We start from the raw sequence: 20,690 nt of genomic DNA, 5'->3' as shown, positions 1-20,690 counted from the left end.
TTAGTTTTCTTCTTCTGATCAAATGAAAATATTTATAAAACATCTTCCTAAACATCTGTCTTAAATCCATTCCATAAATAAATTACATGGAATAAAAATGAGACACCTGATCTGACCAGATGAATTGTGAACACAGAATCTTTCAAAATAAATACAAATATTCACATACCCTAAAAAATTTAGTAACACAAATCTGATTCAGTTCATTTCAACTGTCAAAAAAACTGCTTTTGTGCATAAGACATTGCATGCAATAGAAGGATACGTTAGTACTTGCCCTCATGGTTCCAGTTCAAAGAATTACTGTGCCAGAAGTTGTTTCCTCTGTTACGGGTCCAGGAAAATCTGATTCTTGTTAGTATCACTTCCTATACATGGGAAAAGTAGGAGAATAGTGCTTTGATTCAATCCAGTCTATACATAGCACTGTGCCTGCCAGGCTGGATTTGTATTAAAAAGAGAAAAAAGAATATGTTACCCAAAAAGCTTCTGTGTTGCAACCAGAGGGGTGGTGACGCAGGGGGCTAGGGCGACGATGACATCCTGTGTATACGGGAGAAATATTATAAAGAATCATTTAAGACAATCAGACCATATGACACTCATGATAATTAAACAGTAGATCAAACGAGATACAAGCTGCATAAGGAAATATCAACTGAGGAATCATTTAAAGAGTGTTAAATGTTCTAAACGTCAATATGACATATCTTGATTGGAATAAACATAGAAAGTTCTGGGGATCTCATCCTGATTTTGAGTCTATTTTATTCTCAAGTATAGCTAAGCTACACAATAAGCAGTGACACCTCTGTCCCATATTTGAATCATGAGCTTCCCCTTCTGCTTTTTCTTTTAAATTTCCGCAAACCAAGGTTTGGAATAAAAGAATGTTTAAGATTACTGGAAATACTGTGCCATGGGGATGTCTGAGCATCTCAGACTGAACACTAGCAAGCTGCAGATCACAAGGCAAGTATAATTGTGCTGTTATGTATCCTGTTCATTCATTCATTCATCCACTCATTCATTCTATACATTTTTATTGACCATTTACTCCGGGTTTATAAAAATGATGAAGCATAGTTCTTTTCCAGCAGAAATCCACAGCTTAGTGAGGTAAGAAAGACAAATGCAATTGTCTCTTTCAGTGAAAACATATCAGTTAATATTGAAGATGAGAGTCAAAATGAAGAAGGCCAAGTCACTTGATGAGGGTATAATGCCAAGGTAATTATTAGGCCTTTAAAGAAGGAGGCACTGCATTGTTCATCTTTATCCCCGCGGTGCCTGGAAGCTTTGCAGGGGCTTGTGAATGAATGAATGAATGAATGAGTGAATAAACATTGCACTCAAAGAACCCCAGAAGAGTCAGTTTCCTTGGCTCTGGTGAGTAAATAAATGTTAAGCTAAGGGTGAATGAAAGATATACTGCAGGCCTGGTGCTCAAAATATCTAGAAATGGCAAGTTTTCTTGCATGAGTAGCTTGACCTCACACTGCACTGTATTTTTCACCCAACAACTTAATCATTTCATAAGATGGACTAAGTGAGAAAGGAGAATAAGTTGACCATGTGATAGGTAAGTCACACCCTGGTTTCCATAGGGACCTAGCCTACTCCGTACAGTCCATACAGTCTCAGTATAATATCTTGGTTTTAGGGCTCCTAGTGAGTCCTGAGGGTTTTTTTGCCCACATACTGAAAACAATCTGTTTTTATGTTCTGCATATGACATCACTCTGACATACTGTAAATGTGATAGCGTATTTTATGGCACTGGAAAAATAAGCAAGGAAAGGAAATATCCTTCCTCCATGCTTTGGTCAAATATATTTTACAGTTAACTAAACTTAGCACACATGGGGTTTCCAGAAATGTTCAGAAATGAACTTCCTACTTTGAGTAAAGTTGAGCTAATGAATGCAACTATTCACAGCAAAACTTAGAGATTCCTTGGAAATGTATTATTTCCTGTTTCCAAAGATGTATTAGCTCCTCTACAAAAAAGTCTTTACTATAATTCTAGTTCTCGGTCACTAATATTGAAAGGCTTATGGCTCACTTTCAAGCTCTCAGCATGCAAATAAAGGACTAATATTTGAAGGTTTCGATGGATTTTAAGTTGTTTTTCTCCCCCACACCTATCAGAATCACAACTATGGGCTTGGTCTCATTTTTACTGAACAGTCATTAGGCAGAGGAGAAGAGAGAATAAAATGGAAGGAATTAAATTCAAGTAAAGGACATACGGAGAAAAAAGGGATAGGAAGCAAACAGAACCAAAGCATTGAAAATGGGTCAGCCATGAGCTTCCTCTCCAGCAGAAGGTCACTTTGGATCCAAGCTCTTAGCACTTTCCTGATGCTTTCAGAGGCAGGTCTTATACTTGCTATTTGCAAGTGCAACAGGGCAAGAGGTTTATCATGTAGGTTTTTGAAGATTATACAGAAAAAAGTAGTATTTAGTCATTTCTTCAAGTATTATTCAAAAGCTCAGGTTATAGCATCTCAGGTTATATGCCTCAAATTCTTTCCTGACTTTCAGTCTCCCTGAAATCAGGCAGTTGAAAATATCCATTAGTGTGTATTGCTTGAATAGATTGCCCCAACTTACCCTGTTAACGTAAGTCATCTCAGCAGTAAAGATTAAGTATGAAAATTATTTTTCATTAGGTTTTAATTTGTGACTCATTTAGATATGTTAATAGGATAAGGCATTTGGTTGATTTGTTTTTAAAAAGTTAAGGAAAAAAGAATATATAATTAAGTTCAACTTGTCCAGTGTTCCTTAAAGATGGAAAAAATCAAGTTCATATGTTGACATGTAAAAAAATGACATAAGAGAAAAAAATTATACTGCCTAGAAAAAAAAAAAGCATAACTGGTTTGCTATCTGTCTTCCAGCTGACCTACACAGAGGAATTTTGTTCCATTATTCTGAAGTAACCTGCTACCTGTAAAATTATAAGCATAAGTTTTTGTTGCTGTTGTTCTAGCATTTACTAGGGATGTTTAAAATAATCTTGAGTTACTGCGGCAGCTATTTATTGATGCATTTTATGCCTTTTGTTAGCTACAATCTCAGTCATTTTAGTACACAGAGCCCTAATCTTCAAGTGTGTCAGTCCCATTTTGCATTACAAATCATTTGTGGTTTTATAACTGTCATTTCCAAGGACATCTGGAAAAGATGGATTTATGAAAGGTTACCATGCATTCTAAGAAGGCCGAGAATTAGCATGACTTTGTAAAGGCTCTTATAAGTTGAGCAGCAGCCATCACTGACAATAAGGTGTTTTCTGCTTTTGTCAAGTATCTTTATTTAAATATTAAGGGAGAGATATGACCTTTGACCTTGGAGATCTCTGTGACATGGCAATGGCCCAGTGTATTAGCTGTCAATGGAGTGCTATGGCCTGACTCTCTCAAGACCCCTATTTGTGGACAATGTTATAATAACCCTTCCATTAGGCATCCCCAAGGCAAATAACCTCAGCTTTAACAGAGTCAGTTTAAAATTCCTTAGAGTAACATTAAGAGACTATCTGGTTTGTGTCAGTTTAAGATCAACTACTCCTTGCATAGGTTCAATTCTGTAAATTTTAAGTAGCCACAGTTATTTAAGAATTATTTCATATATGCCTGCGGGTAAATATTAGACACATAGAATATAGAAAGAACCCCATCTACTTCTTTGATTTCTTAACCAGCCTCTTTAGAGACTAACTGAATCCAAATGGGCTTGAGGATCTATTTTTTTAAACGACTCTTTCTATCTGTATATGTATCTTTTGTTCATGGAAATTTCACAGAGTTGCTGCTTATGGTATGCACAGGATTTGAAGACATCAAATCACAATTGGAAGAGAGAAGATAATATTCATTAGGAAGCAGCATACCTCCCTACGTGTGCACCAGGGCTAAGTCATGGTTACAAGACCAATGGTTTTGCTCAGATGAGATGCTTGCATTTGAATCACATATTATTATTGCCCACATTTATAACTACTTATTACTAGGCTCAGACTTTGTGAGGAAATCTGAAGTCAAAAGACACATTTATTCTGTGAAAAATCAAGGTCAAGCTGTCCTAAAATGCTTTGAAAAATTGTAATTGTCTTCTTAAGTCTTAAAATAAATCACTGAAGTTGATGTGAACACTTCAAATACTTGGCCATGAAACAAATTGAGTGTCTCCTCTGAATCCAACTTTTGTGTTTGGGTGTCTGTGACATCGAAAATGTTATTAAATGTTATTAAAACATTTAATCAAAATTATAAAATAACAAATTCATTGGTGACTATAGATGGCTTCTCAAGTGCAACCTTCATTGTTTTACATTCTTAGTTAAATACAAATTAATAAATTGGTTTAATTTGGAAATTTTATTTTTAAATTTAAGGGAAAAGTCAACAAATGTTTATAGAGTGCCCACGATATATACATGACATTGGGATTAAGTATATACATCTTTCAATATTCTTTATATTCTTACAGTAAAAATCCAGCCAGTTTTTAAAATAATAGACTAATTTTAGGGAAATAAATTATATGTCTAGTACTTGCCTTTTGCTTATTGATACCAAAGATGTTAAAGGGTAAATAATTATTGATTGGATTAAGTTTGTCCCACATCAGGTTAACTGCTATAAGGAAAAAAAAAAGGGAAATGATACCATGAGCTAAAACCCCAGTGCTCATAAACAACATTTAGCTTTTGATTTACAGTGAAATCACAATTCTTCATTTCCTGTTCCCTCTGTCTCTGACATTGCATGTGAGACCATAGGGCAATACATGCCCTACGACATAATATAGGATGTAATTTAAAGGGTTCTATTGATGCTGTAAATCACAGGGAGTTCTGCTGAAGCAGTTTATGAATGGCAGTAAAACACTAAGACTGGATTATATCATTAGAATTATGTACCACATGCAGTTATTATTATTTGTAATTGGGGATAAAGTTTTACAAAACACATATATGGGAATGTCATTTTTCTTGGTATTTACAGGCTTCCTTTATGCAAGAAGATGTGTTTTTGGATAAAATAAGAAATCCAGGGTTGTAGAGTATCTGTCATTCTGGAGAAAGTATTTGTGCGCTCTGAGAGTAAACCATAATAGTTAGAACATATTCTGACCGGTCATACATAACCTAATTGCTAGAAGTACAAAAGACTATCTGCATATGTGTTACCAGCAAATGTAATAAGCTTTCTTAGCACACAAAAAGACATAACACCACAGTGACTATGATAGTATGATGTTCTAAAAAGTAGTTGAAGAGTGTAAAATATCAACCACCCTGTTAGTGCTCTCTACAAGAAAATTACAATTATGATGGAATTAATTTTCCACTGAACGGACTGGTTTTTGTTGACATATAGCCATTCTGAAACTCTGAAATAATGTATTTCCAAGTTTCTTTTGTGGGAAGATAAAATGACAATGGTAGTTCTTCAACTATTCTGGGCATATCTTTGATGATGAAGAGGAACTCCAGTCTTCTAGCTCGTTTAGTTATATTTTTCTGTTTTGAGTAACCTGTCCTAGTGGATGTGTCTATGTGACTAAGCCAGATGGCCTGGATTGTAGCCAAACAATTCTTCCATGTGTTATTTTAATTTTTTTCTCAAAGAAACTAAGATAACATATAGCAGGATATCACAAGTAATTTCAGAATATTCTAGGTTGGCTCTTCAGATTAATTACCCCAAATAAAGTCAATCTCCCAGGAATATTCTAAAATAAGTTAAGACTTGAGCATCTCCTACTTTCCTCTCTCAGGCATTGAACAGCAATGTCCATCAACCCCAAGCTTACCTCTAGTTTCCCAAGAATCAGATAGGGCACTCAAGAGCTATTCTTCTGGATTGTCACCTGTAGAGCCATGTCCTATCATTTTTGTTTGTTGCTGCCATATTTCCCTTTCCACAGAAACAAATTTGTTCTAGTTTTATTCCTGCAGGAGAAGGATAATAATTAACTGTCTAATAAACTATCTGCATTTATTTGCAAAGGCATCGATTACTATATGGAGAGCATTTTCAAGACACTTTCTGGTAATAACTCTAGAGTTAATTAATCCAAAGATTAAACATGAAGGCAAATCGAATGGGCAGTTGATATTGTGGCAAGCCAGTGTTAGCACTTAATTTGAATTGTTTGGGCATTGAATTCCATTCATCATGAAAAAAAAAATATATATATATATTTATACACACACCCTCATATATACACACACATATACATATAAATAAATATAAATATGTATATATATGTAATTCATCCCCAAACCTTAGTTCCACTCAGAAGAAAAATTTTTCATAGCCACTGATTTGCAGAGGTATACAACATTTCAGAAGATGCAAGAAAAACTTATAACACTGTAATATGTCTAAGTGCAAGATTTCAAAAATAAGACTACCTGGGTAACAATTCTTACTAGCTGTGTGACTTTGGTCAAGTTACTTAACTTCTCCATGCCTAAATTTCTTCGTATAGAAGATTTAGTACTTTAATTTATATAGAATACCCACATCAATGACTAATAAGTGAAAATCATCATATATATGTTTGTCATTAAGAGAGTAAATTGTTGTTTAAGAAAGAGCTTAAATAGCCAATATTCTGAAATATGAACACAAATTTTTACAAAGTAAATTCTGGATTATTGAATTATTGATTTTGATTGTTATCTATAGTTTCATAAATTTATTCATTCAACAGATTTTTTAAACACACATGCTAAGCTAGATGCTATGAAATACACAAAAAAAGTTTTAAAAGATCCTTTTTCTCAATGAACTTAAATTCTATTATACATAAATAGTTATAATCCAAGATGGAAAGTGATAAGGCCATAAAGAAGGTAGAGATAATGCGCTATGACAGTTTAGACATGGTAAAAATGACTTCCAGCCAGAAGTCCTATGGAAAGCTTCTTGGAGGAGATGAAATTTGAACTGATTCATGAAGATTAACTAGCATGCAGAGATAAGAGGGATGCCCATTCTGGAGGAGCTTAGGGCACAAGGGCAAGAAAGTGGGAATTTCTGAGTGTGTGAAAGAGAGGATAAGACACTCTATCCTATCACTATTGGAAGGAGATACAGAAGCATGTATAAAAGAAAATAATAACTTTGAATTATAGTCTTGCAGCTAAAAGTGATCAATATTAATGTTGCTATACATTTTTCTAGTTGTTTCATGTATATAATTTTATTTAAATAATTGAGAATGTACTGTATATATATGATTATATACATATATGCATATACATGTATGTCATATACATTTATATTATTTATTTTAAATAATTAAATGAATATTTTAAATGACTGCTCTTACTTTTTCTTAATAAGGATGAACAATTAATTAATCATTCAACTTTATAGGAAATTTATGTGCTCCTCACATTTTGCTATTGTTAATAAGGTTAGAATAAACAAACTTACATATAAATCTTTGCCTGCAATTGACATTGTCTTCTTGTGATATATTTTGAGAAATGAAATTAGTGTCAAAAATGTTAAAGACTTTAAGGTTTCCGATATATAATACCATGTTGCTGAGTATATACAATTTAAACCCTTCAAGTAGTAATAGAGTGTCATCTTAATAATTATTTTCATTTTTCTCAATTTGATAGGCATAACATTGTATTTTATTTATCTTTAAATTTGCAATTTCAATAAGGATAATGCATTATTAAACTTTATTTATGATGTTTCTCCTTTTTATTTTCTTACACTTGTCTCTTTCCTACTTTTACAAGGCCATTCATTTACCTATGAGAATGTTAGAATTGTTACCACAGAAGTAGAAAGAGAAACAAAGGTTTTTAATTAGTTTCTAAATCCAAAATAAAATTTTTTGCAGAAGTAAAAATATTTGAAAAGTTAACTTATTTTTGAAGTCATCTTCTGCTAATTCCAATATCAGGATCATCCCTGGATTTGCTCCTATTGACTTAAAAAAAAATTCTTGCTTATCAGCAACATTTTCCTTCTTCACAGGTCTAGTGATAGCAAATTATATTCCAAAAGTTGTAAAAGTTATAGTAGAAAAACTCTGGATTATGTTATTTTCCTCTGTAGAGTGTATATATTTCTTTTGGCAAAATGTTACATTATTGGAAGTGAATTACAGCTATCAAGACTTGTTATTAGGGCTTGTTAAAATGAGTATGATTCAGCTTTGCTATTACTCCAAAGGCAGATGCATTACTCTTAGGGCTGACTAAGAGGCATCTTAGTCAGGCATCCTGACTCCTGGGGCATAAACTTGCTCAAATAAAAGCCTGAGATATTTACTGACGACTCTTTGACTGAGTCTGAACTTTAATTTCTTTATATCACTCTTTGCTTTCTGAAGCAAATTGAAAAAATTTCTTCATAGGGTTTGCATACAGTACTTAGGAAGGTCTTGCCTCAATGGGGAATATTTAGCCCTAGATTGGGCACTGCTCCAGACTCCCAAAAAGTCATGAAGTAAGACTCAAAAGGATCAAACTTTTCTCCAAGTAACTCAACTACATTTCAGAACAAACATCCATGTGAGTGAGCCAGGAAGTGGCTCTTTCCCAGATGAACAGTGAAATGACTGCAGCCTTGCAGAGGCTCAGAATCAAAGGATACAGCTAAGTTATGTCTGGATTCCTGACCCACAGAAACTGTGGGATAATAAATATTGTTTTAAACCATTAAATTTTGGTGTAAGTATATATGTAGCAAAAGATAACTAATACAGAAGGAAACTTCCACAACCTGACAAAGGGCATTGATGAAACACATACACCAAACATATTTAGTGGTGAAACAATGAATATTTTCTACCCAAAAGATCAGAAACATATAAGAAGTTATGCTCTCACCACTGTTGTTCAATTTCTACTGTGGGTTTAGCCAATGAAACAGTCAGGCAAGAAAAAACAATAAAACGAATCCACTTTGAGAAAGGATAAGTAAAACTGTCTTTTTCACAGACAATACGTAGAAAATCTGATGGACTCTACAAAATTCAGGGGTCAGAAGGCTCCATTTTGTTAAGAAGCTATTTCTTCCAAAATTGATTTATAGATTCAAAATAATCCCAATCAAAAATTCAGCTGTCTATTTGCAAAATTGACAAGCTGATTCTAAAATTCATATGGAAAAGTAAAGGATCTTGAAAAAGAAGAAATAAGTTCTTAAACCTACACTATGTGCTTTCAAGACAAGTTATAAAGGTACAGTAATCCAGACAGTGTGGTATTGACATGAATTAGTCAAAGAGGTCAATAGAACAGAATATAGTCCAGAAATACACCTACAAACACATGGACAATTGATTTTCAACAAAGGTACAAAGACAATTCAATGGAAGAAGAGTAATTTTTTTGACAAATGGTAATTGAAAATTGGATATCCATATGCGTAAAATAAAAAGACAGAAAAAAACTAAAGTAAAAAATAAAAAAAAGAGAGACAAATACACCTCCTCCACCAAATATATGAACAGATTGAACCTCCCTACACTGATAAAAACAATTTACTAAAAATTTATAGCAAGTTTCATGTTTATTGTTAAAAAAAGTATAAATGTTTTCATTGTCAAAGCATAGTTTTAAAAAGTTAAAACATAACCTTCATATACACATAAAATAAACTTGTATTAAAATCAATTGCATCAGAGCTTCCGGGAAGATGGCCGAAGATTAAGACGCGGAGATCACCTTCCTCCCCACAGATACACCAGAAATACATCTACACGTGGAACAACTCCTACAGAACACCTACTGAATGCTGGCAGAAGACCTCAGACCTCCCAAAAGGAAAGAAACCCCCCCACCCCGTACCTGGGTAGGACAAAAGAAAAAAGAATAAACAGAGACAAAAGGATAGGGACAGGACCTGCACCAGTGCGAGGGAGCTGTGAAGGAGGAAATCTTTCCACACACTAGAAATCACTTCGCGGGCGGAGACTGCCGGTGGCAGAGGGGGAAAGCTTCGGAGCTATGGAGGAGAGCGTAGCAACAGGGTGCGGAGGGCAAAGCGGGGATATTCCCGCACAGAGGATTGGTACCGACCGGCACTTACCAGCCCGAGAGGCTTGTCTGCTCACTCGCTGGGGCGGGCAGGGCTGGTAGCTGAGGCTCGGGCTTCGGTCGGAGCGCAGGGAGAGGACAGGGGTTGGCGGCGTGAACACAGCCTGAAGGAGGTTAGTGCGCCACGGCTAGCCGGGAGGGAGTCCGGGGAAACGTCTGGACTTGCCGAAGAGGCAAGAGACTTTTTCTTCCCTCTTTGTTTCCTGGTGTGCGAGGAAAGGGGATTCAGAGGGCCGCTTAAAGGAGCTCCAGGGACGGGCACGAGCCGCGGCTAACAGCGCAGACCCCAGAGACGGGCATGAGACGCTAAGGCTGCTGCTGCCGCCACCAAGAAACCTGTGTGCGAGCACAGGTCACTATCCATACCTCCCTTCCAGGGAGCCTGTGCAGCCCGCCACTGCCAGGGTCCCGGGATCCAGGGACAACTTCCCCGGGAGAACGCACGGCACGCCCGGCGCGCCTCAGGCTGGTGCAACGTCACGCCTGCCTCTGCTGCCGCAGGCTCGCCGGCACTCCGTGCCCCTCCCTCCCCTCGGCCTGAGTGAGCCAGAGCCCCCGAATCAGCGGCTCCTTTAACCCCGTCCTGTCTGAGCAAAAAACAGACGCCCTCAGGCGGCCTACACGCAGAGGCGGGGCCAAATCCAAAGCTGAGCCCCTGGAAGCTGTGAGAACAAAGAAGAGAAAGGGAAATCTCTCCCAGCAGCCCCAGAAGCAGCGGATTAAAGCTCCACAAACAACTTGATGTACCCTGCATCTGTGGAATACATGACTAGACAACGAATCATCCCAAATTGAGGAGGTGGATTTGAGAGCAAGATTGATTTTTTTCCCCTTTTCCTCTTTTTGTGAGTGTGTATGCATATGCATCTGTGAGATTTTGTCTATATAGCTTTGCTTCCACCATTTGTCCTAGGGTTCTATCCGTCCATTTTTTTGTTTTGTTTGTTTTTAAAATTTTTTTCTTTTCTTTCTTATTTTTTATTTTAATAACTTTATTATATTTTACCTTACTTTAGTTTATTTTACTTTATCTTCTTTCTTTTTTCCTTCCTTCCTTCCCTCCTTCCTTCCTTCCTCCCTCCCTCCCTCCCTTCTTTCTTACTTTCTTTTTACTTCTACTAATTCTTTCTTTCTACTTTTTCTCCCTTTTATTCTGAGCCGTGTGGATGAAAGGCTCTTGGTGCTGCAGCCAGGAGTCAGTGCTGTGCCTCTGAGATGGGAGAGCCAACTTCAGGACACTGATCCACAAGAGATCTCCCAGCTTCACAAAATAGCAAACGGCGAAAATCTCCCAGAGATCTCCATCCCAACACCAGCACCCAGCTTCACTCAACGACCAGCAACCTACAGTGCTGGACATCCTATGCCAAACAACTAGCAAGACAGGAACACAACCCCATGCATTAGCAGAGAGGCTGCCTAAAATCATCATATGTCCACAGACACCCCAAAACACACCACCAAACGTGGACCTGCCCACCAGAAAGACAAGATCCAGCGTCATCCACCAGAACACAGGGACTAGTCCCCTCCACCAGGAAGCCTACACAACCCACTGAACCAACCTTAGCCACTGGGGACAGACACCAAAAACAACTGGAACAACGAACCTGCAGCCTGCAAAAAGGAGACCCGAAACACAGTAAGATAAGCAAAATGAGAAGACAGAAAAACACACCGCAGGTGAAGGAGCAAGATAAAAATCCACCAGACCTAACAAATGAAGAGGAAATAGGCAGTCTACCTGAAAAAGAATTCAGAATAATGATAGTAAAGATGATCCAAAATCTTGGAAATAGAATAGACAAAATGCAAGAAACATTTAACAAGGACCTAGAAGAACTAAAGATGAAACAAACAATGATGAACAACACAATAAATGAAATGAAAAACACTCTAGATGGGATCAATAGCAGAATAACTGAGGCAGAAGAACGGATAAGTGACCTGGAAGATAAAATAGTTGAAATAACTACTGCAGAGCAGAATAAAGAGAAAAGAATGAAAAGAACTGAGGACAGTCTCAGAGACCTCTGGGACAAGATGAAACACACCAGCATTCGAATTATAGGGGTTCCAGAAGAAGAAGAGAAAAAGAAAGGGACTGAGAAAATATTTGAAGAGATTATAGTTGAAAACTTCCCTAATATGGGAAAGGAAATAGTTAATCAAGTCCAGGAAGCACAGAGAGTCCCACACAGGATAAATCCAAGGAGAAATATGCCAAGACACATATTAATCAAACTGTCAAAAATTAAATACAAAGAAAACATATTAAAAGCAGCAAGGGAAAAACAACAAATAACACACAAGGGAATCCCCATAAGGTTAACAGCTGATCTTTCAGCAGAAACTCTGCAAGCCAGAAGGGAGTGGCATGACATATTGAAAGTGATGAAGGAGAAAAACCTGCAACCAAGATTACTCTACCCAGCAAGGATCTCATTCAGATTTGATGGAGAAATTAAAACCTTTACAGACAAGCAAAAGCTCAAAGAGTTCAGCACCACCAAACCGTCTTTACAACAACTGCTAAAGGAACTTCTCTAGGCAAGAAACACAAGAGAAGGAAAAGACCTACAATAATGAACCCAAAACAATTAATAAAATGGGAACAGGAACATACATATCAATAATTACCTTAAATGTAAATGAACAAAATGCTCCCACCAAAAGACACAGATTAGCTGAATGGATTCAAAAACAAGACCCATATATATGCTGTCTACAAGAGACCCACTTCAGACCTAGAGACACATACAGACTGAAACTAAGGGGATGGAAAAAGATATTTCATGCAAATGGAAACCAAAAGAAAGCTGGAGTAGCATTTCTCATATCAGACAAAATAGACTTTAAAATAAAGAATATTAGAGACAAAGAAGGACACTACATAATGATCAAGGGATCGATCCAAGAAGAAGATATAACAATTGTAAATATTTATGCACCCAACATAGGAGAACCTCAATACATAAGGCAAATACTAACAGCCATAAAAGGGGAAATAGACAGTAACACATTCATAGTAGGGGACTTTAACACCCCACTTTCACCAATGGACAGATCAGCCAAAATGAAAATAAATAAGGAAACACAAGCTTTAAATGATACATTAAACAAGATGGACTTAATTGATATTTATAGGACATTCCATCCAAAAACAACAGAATACACATTTTTGTCAAGTGCTCATGGAACATTCTCCAGGATAGATTATATCTTGGGTCACAAATCAAGCCTTGGTAAATTTAAGAAAATTGAAATTGTATCAAATATCTTTTCCAACCACAATGCTATGAGACTAGATATCAATTACAGGAAAAGATCTGTAAAAAATGCAAACACATAGAGGCTAAACAATACACTACTTAATAATGAACTGATCACTGAAGAAATCAAAGAGGAAATACAAAAATACATAGAAACAAATGACAATGGAGACACAACGATCCAAAATCTATGGGATACAGCAAAAGCAGTTCTAAGAGGGAAGTTTATAGCAATACAATCCTACCTTAAGAAACAGGAAACATCTCGAATAAACAGACTAACCTTGCACCTAAAGCAATTAGAGAAAGAAGAACAAAAAAACCCCAAAGTTAGCAGAAGGAAAGAAATCATAAAAATCAGATCAGAAATAAGTGAAAAGGAAATGAAGGAAACGATAGCAAAGATCAATAAAACTAAAAGCTGGTTCTTTGAGAAGATAAACAAAATTGATAAACCGTTAACCAGACTCATCAAGAAAAAAAGGGAGAAGACTCAAATCAATAGAATTAGAAATGAAAAAGGAGAAGTAACAACTGACACTGCAGAAATACAAAAGATCATGAGAGATTACTACAAGCAACTCTATGCCAATAAAATGGACAACCTGGAAGAAATGGACAAATTCTTAGAAAGGCACAACCTGCCAAGACTGAATCAGGAAGAAATAGAAAATATGAACAGACCAATCACAAGCACTGAAATTGAAACTGTGATTAAAAATCTTCCAACAAACAAAAGCCCAGGACCAGATGGCTTCACAGGCGAATTCTATCAAACATTTAGAGAAGAGCTAACACCTATCCTTCTCAAACTCTTCCAAAATATAGCAGAGGGAAGAACACTCTCAAGCTCATTCTACAAGGCCACCATCACCCTGATACCAAAACCAGACAAGGATGTCACAAAGAAAGAAAACTACAGGCCAATATCACTGATGAACATAGATGCAAAACTCCTCAACAAAATACTAGCAAACAGAATCCAACAGCACATTAAAAGGATCATACACCATGATCAAGTGGGCTTTATTCCAGGAATGCAAGGATTCCTTAATATACGCAAATCAATCAAAGTGATACACCATATTAACAAATTGAAGGAGAAAAACCATATGATCATCTCAATAGATGCAGAGAAAACTTTCGACAAAATTCAACAGCGATTTATGATAAAAACCCTGCAGAAAGTAGGCATAGAGGGAACTTTCCTCAACATAATAAAGGCCATATATGACAAACCCACAGCCAACATCGTCCTCAATGGTGAAAAACTGAAAGCATTTCCAGTAAGATCAGGAACAAGACAAGGTTACCCACTCTCACCACTCTTATTCAACATAGTTTTGGAAGTTTTAGCCACAGCAATCAGAGAAGAAAAGGAAATAAAAGAATCCAAATCAGAAAAGAAGAAGTAAAGTTGTCACTGTTTGCAGATGACATGATACTATACATAGAGAATCCTAAGGATGTTACCAGGAAACTACTAGAGCTAATCAATGTATTTGGTAAAGTAGCAGGATACAAAATTAATGCACAGAAATCTCTGGCATTCCTATACACTAATGATGAAAAATCTGAAAGTGAAATCAAGAAAACACTCCTATTTACCATTGCAACAAAAAGAATAAAATATCTGGGAATAAACCTATCTAAGGAGACAAAAGACCTGTATGCAGAAAATTATAAGACACTGATGAAAGAAATTAAAGATGATACAAATAGATGGAGAGATATACCATATTCTTGGATTGGAAGAATCAACATTGTGAAAATGACTCTACTACCCAAAGCAATCTACAAATTCAATGCAATCCCTATGAAACTACCACTGGTATTTTTCACAGAACTAGAACAAAAAATTTCACAATTTGTATGGAAACACAAAAGACCCCGAATAGCGAAAGCAATCTTGAGAACAAAAAATGGAGCTGGAGGAATCAGGCTCCCTGACTTCAGACTATACTACAAAGGTACAGTAATCAAGACAGTATGGTACTAGCACAAAAACAGAAATATAGATCAATGGAACAGGATAGAAAGCCCAGAGATAAACCCACGCACATATGGTCACCTTATCTTTGATAAAGGAGGCAGGAATGTAGAGTGGAGAAAGGACAGCCTCTTCAATAAGTGGTGCTGGGAAAACTGGACAGCTACATGTAAAAGTATGAGATTAGATTACTCCCTAACACCATACACAAAAATAAGCTCAAAATGGATTAAAGACCTAAATGTAAGGCCAGTAACTATCAAACTCTTAGAGGAAAACATAGGCAGGACACTATGACATAAATCACAGCAAGATCCTTTATGACCCACCTCCTAGAGAAATGGACATAAAACCAAAAATAAACAAATGGGACCTAATGAAACTTCAAAGCTTTTGCACAGCAAAGGAAACCATAAACAAACCCAAAAGACAGCCCTCAGAATGGGAGAAAATATTTGCAAATGAAGCAACTGACAAAGGATTAATCTCCAAAATTTATAAGCAGCTCATGCAGCTCAATAACAAAAAAACAAACAACCCAATCCAAAAATGGGCAGAAGATCTAAATAGACATTTCTCCAAAGAAGATATACAGACTGCCAACAAACACGCGAAAGAATGCTCAACATCATTAATCATTAGAGAAATGCAAATCCAAACTACAATGAGATATCATCTCACACCAGTCAGAATGGCCATCATCAAAAAACCTAGAAACAATAAATGCTGGAGAAGGTGTGGAGAAAAGGGAACCCTCTTGCACTGTTGGTGGGAATGTAAATTGATACAGCCACTGTGGAGAACAGTATGGAGGTTCCTTAAAAAGCTACAAATAGAACTACCATATGACCCGGCAATCCCACTACTGGGCATATACCCTGAGAAAACCATAATTCAAAAAGAGTTATGTACCAAAATGTTCATTGCAGCTCTATTTGCAATAGCCCAGAGATGGAAACAACCTAAGTGTCCATCATCGGATGAATGGATAAAGAAGATATGGCACATATATACAATGGTATATTACTCAACCATAAAAAGAAACGAAATTGAGCTATTTGTAATGAGGTGGATAGACCTAGAGTCTGTCATACAGAGTGAAGTAAGTCAGAAAGAGAAAGACAAATACCGTATGCTAACACATATATATGGAATTTAAGAAAAAAAAAATGTCATGAAGAACCTAGGGGTAAGACAGGAATAAAGACACAGACCTACTAGAGAATGGACTTGAGGATATAAGCTGTGACAAAGCGAGCGAGAGGCATGGTCATATATACACTACCAAACGTAAGGTAGGTAGTTAGTGGGAAGCAGCGCATAGCACAAGGAGATCAGCTCAGTGCTTTGTGACCGCCTGGAGGCGTGGGATAGGGAGGGTGGGAGGGAGGGAGACGCAAGAGGGAAGATATATGGGAACATATGTATATGTAAAACTGATTCATTCTGTTATAAAGCAGAAACTAACCATTGTAAAGCAATTATACTCCAATAAAAATGTAAAAAAAATAATAAAATAAAATGAGTATAAAAAAATCAATTGCATGACTACCAGACAAAATTCCTTTGCACTGCTATGGACAAGGATCATTTGCTTTTCTCTAATACAAGAATAATTTACATCACAATCAATTTTCTGCCGGTTCAGATCTACCCCTTCAGAGTTGTAAAATCATTTAGTCAATTAAAAAGTCTATCAAAGTTACAATCACTGGAAAAGCATCCAGTATTCTCTTTTACATTTTTCCAATTTTGAATACTTTTTTCGTGAAAGGGTAATTTTTATTGACACTGCTAAAGTCAAGAAGCCTGAATCATTGTTAATTTAACACTCTACTGTTGATAGAAGTCAATAAACTGATACTTATAAAAGAACTAAAGGATATAAGCATTACAAAGGAAGAAATAAAATTTCAGACTGTCAACATAGAAAATTCAAGAACATCTACAAATGTATAATTATAACTAACAACAACAAAAATCCAGCATGATTCTTTTGATTAAATGTCAACATACAAGGATCACTGGCTTAGACTGACCAAGAAAAAAAGGAAATTTGAGTAACAGACTCAAATTACTAAAATCAGGAATAAAAGAGAGTTCACTACTAATCTTACAAAAATAAAATGGATTATAAAGAAATACTGTGAATAACTGTGTGCTAACAAATTAGAAAACTCAGTTGAAATGGACAAGTTCCTAGAAATACAAAAATCTATAGCTTTCCTCTACCCCAAATGTAAGCATAGAAAAATTTTAATGTAAAAAAATTTGCATCTTGATGGAAGAGAAAATTTTAAAACAGAGGTATAAACCTAATAAAAAATGTGGAAGATCTTAGAAAAAAATTACAAAACACTGTTAGCTACATGAAACTTGCTATAGAGGGAAAGGCTTGACACATTAAAGGTGTAAATTTCCCTCAGTTAATCTTTAAATTAAATGTAATTTTAATAACAATATGTACGTGATTTGCAAAAATAGACAACTATTTTTCATATTCACATGAAGACAAAAAGACAGTTTTGAAGGAAAGAACTAGGAACCTATTCTCCTATTATTAAGGCTTATTATAAAACAGCAGAAAAGCAGTGTGATACTGGCAAAATTATATTTAACAGAAAAACAAAAAGGATAAGAGAACACAGAAAATTGCCCAAGTATATACCATGACATAGTACAATACAATCATTTTAGAAAGGAGAGATTACTGAAGAAATGATATTGAAATAAGTTGGAATAAAAGAAAATTTGATTGCTGTCTTACAATATATACAAGAATAAACTCCAGAAGATTTTGATTCATATGTGTAAAATAAAAATTTTAAACTATCAAAAGGTATTATATGGAATATCTTCAATCAACAAGAGTGCAAAAAATTTCCTAAATAAGATATAAGAAATACATCTCAGAAAGAATGATTGAAAAATTTGACTACATCAGAGATTAAAATTTCTTTTTAAAAAGACATATCACCAACAAAGTTTAAAAAAAAAAAAGCCACAGACTAGCAAAACATACCTACAAAGATACAACCAACAAAGAACTGCCACCCAGAATATATTTAAAATCCTTATAATCAATTAAAAATAGTTTCAGACAACAAACAATAAAACAGCCAAAGGAGGCAAAGGATAGAAAGAGATACTCACAAAAGAAACCCAAATGGCCAAAAATATTTTTAAACTTTAGTCCTAGAGTAGTCAGTGAAATGTAAAAGAAGGCAAAACAGTAACATTTTATCCCATTAAATTGATAAAAATAAAACAGAAGACAAAACTAAGCATTGCTGAGTTGTGGCCACAGAGAATGATCAAATGCTTCAACTAGGGATACAAAATAATACTCCTACTTTGAAGGATATTACCCCACATTCCAGCTATTAATTGTCTAGATATGTGCCCTAGAGAAAAAGTTCTACACGTATACTAGGAGACACACTTATGAAGCCATTATAACAATGTAGATTATTCCATGACAAAAAAGATACCCCTAACACAATAAGTGAAAAAAGTAAAACGCAATATGATCTTATTTTTGCAAAAACAAATCTTATACATGTTATGTACACTGAATCACATATTCACACACATGCACAAACACATATACACATATAACAGATAAAATATCAGTAGAAATCTTTCTTTACATAATGGGAATATGAGTGTTCATATCTAAGTTTTCTCGTATTTATTTTTACAAATAAATCAGTTGTATATATTTTAGAAGTTTGAACTAATATATAATTTCACATTTATCTTTTTATATATCATATTGTTCATATTATTTTATATATTTGGGCTATTTAGCTATTAACTCTTTCTTTTAAAAATCATAAATACTAGTTTACTTTAAAAAAATGAAAGAAATAATTTACTAAAAATTATAAGAAATCTGCTTACCATGACTTGGAATAGCGGCATTCACCATACACTCAGGGAATAAGCCACTTCTTTCAGGAATCCTCTCCTGACCCCCGTAAGTCTGGGTTACTGGGTCCTCCTATGTGATCCTGTGTGTAATCGTGGGTATATTGGTTCCTCTCCTCCACCAATGAGTTCCTTAACGATGGGAACTAAGGAAACATTATCACTGTTAACCACTGATAGAATGTAAAACATAGGACACCTGGCAGGAAATCAAGAGATGTTTGATAAATAGATAAATGAGTGAATGGGTGAAGCTACAGTTTCACAGTAATCCTCCCCATTTTGTGTTCAGAATTACCTGCATTCTGTGAATATCAAGAGAACAACTTTTTAAATGATATAAATTATTTTCACCAATAGGAGAAATAATCTAGGAACAGTAAGGGGGGGGATGCAAAAAAGAATTGTGACCAAGTTTTGCTGCATTTGAAAAGGAAAAAGAAGTGTTTCTCTGACATCCTAAATTTCCTCATGCACATATCTCAAGCTTAAAGGGACTTATCATATTGGACACATGTCCCTAAGACAAGGAAATGGGGGTTTCAGTATGAGAACTACTTTATGATGCTTGCAAAGAGCTCAGATGGAGAATCTCTCAATCCCCTGTTCCCGAATTAAACATCAACACATGGGAGTCACGCCTGCTGCTCTGCAAGTGACCATGTCTCACACACAAGGCCAAGTCTGTCAGAAGATTAGGCAATGGCCCTTTAGTCCTGGTGTATCTATTACTATGTTTTCATTTACCAGTAACAGAAATCCCCACCCAAACTGGCTGAAATATTAAAGAAGAATTTTTTTAAACCACAGAACTTAAAAACACATGTGATAATGTAGGCTTTAGGTGGGAGTCAGTTGGTGTCCCTGCCATGTCTCTCTGGAATTCTCAAAGCTCCTTCGTCCCCACATATATCAGCTTTGTTCTTGGGCTGACTTTCCTTCATATGATGGGATGGCCACCAGCATTAACTGGTCCCACATACTGCTCTGTTCACAAACATGGAGACACAGCAAGCAAATCACTTTTCGAAGTGATTAAATGAGAGTTTTGAGCTTCCTGAACTTTACTACCCTTTACTACCAATTATGTTGCCAAGGAAAAGCCATGAGCTGATTGTTGTAAGCCTGAGTTACCTGAACCAACCCCTATTGCAAGAACACATACTCGAAACTCGGGGTGGAATCTGTTCTGCCAAAGTGACACAGCTTCTTCTCAAGGGGGAAGGGCTGGAATGAATGATGATCTATGTCATTTTCATACTGTTGAAGAAGGCCCTGAATGCTTTTGCCAACATTCAAATGTTTTAGAGTAGACTTTTGATATATTTGCAGTAAATGCCTTCTAATACTCATGAGTCGTCTTTATCTGCAAGGTATTTGGCAGAGAAACACATTCAGTACTACA

General features: G+C 35.8%; 1 long non-coding RNA gene across 1 annotated transcript; it reads right to left on the bottom strand.

Annotated features, from left to right (window-relative positions):
• Positions 1–265: 265 nt before the first annotated feature.
• LOC116759059 lies at positions 266–19,379 on the bottom strand. Its single transcript, XR_004351346.1, has 4 exons — positions 19,259–19,379; positions 5,830–5,968; positions 479–543; positions 266–368 (listed from the first exon to the last, which is right to left on the bottom strand). It is a non-coding gene; the product is annotated as an uncharacterized LOC116759059 (long non-coding RNA).
• Positions 19,380–20,690: the final 1,311 nt, after the last annotated feature.

Source organism: Phocoena sinus, chromosome 9, assembly GCF_008692025.1.
Source record: "Phocoena sinus isolate mPhoSin1 chromosome 9, mPhoSin1.pri, whole genome shotgun sequence".
In the NCBI taxonomy this organism is placed as follows: domain Eukaryota; kingdom Metazoa; phylum Chordata; class Mammalia; order Artiodactyla; family Phocoenidae; genus Phocoena; species Phocoena sinus.
The sequence above is the reverse complement of the archived record's forward strand: the minus strand, read 5'-3'. Positions and strand labels throughout refer to the sequence as shown.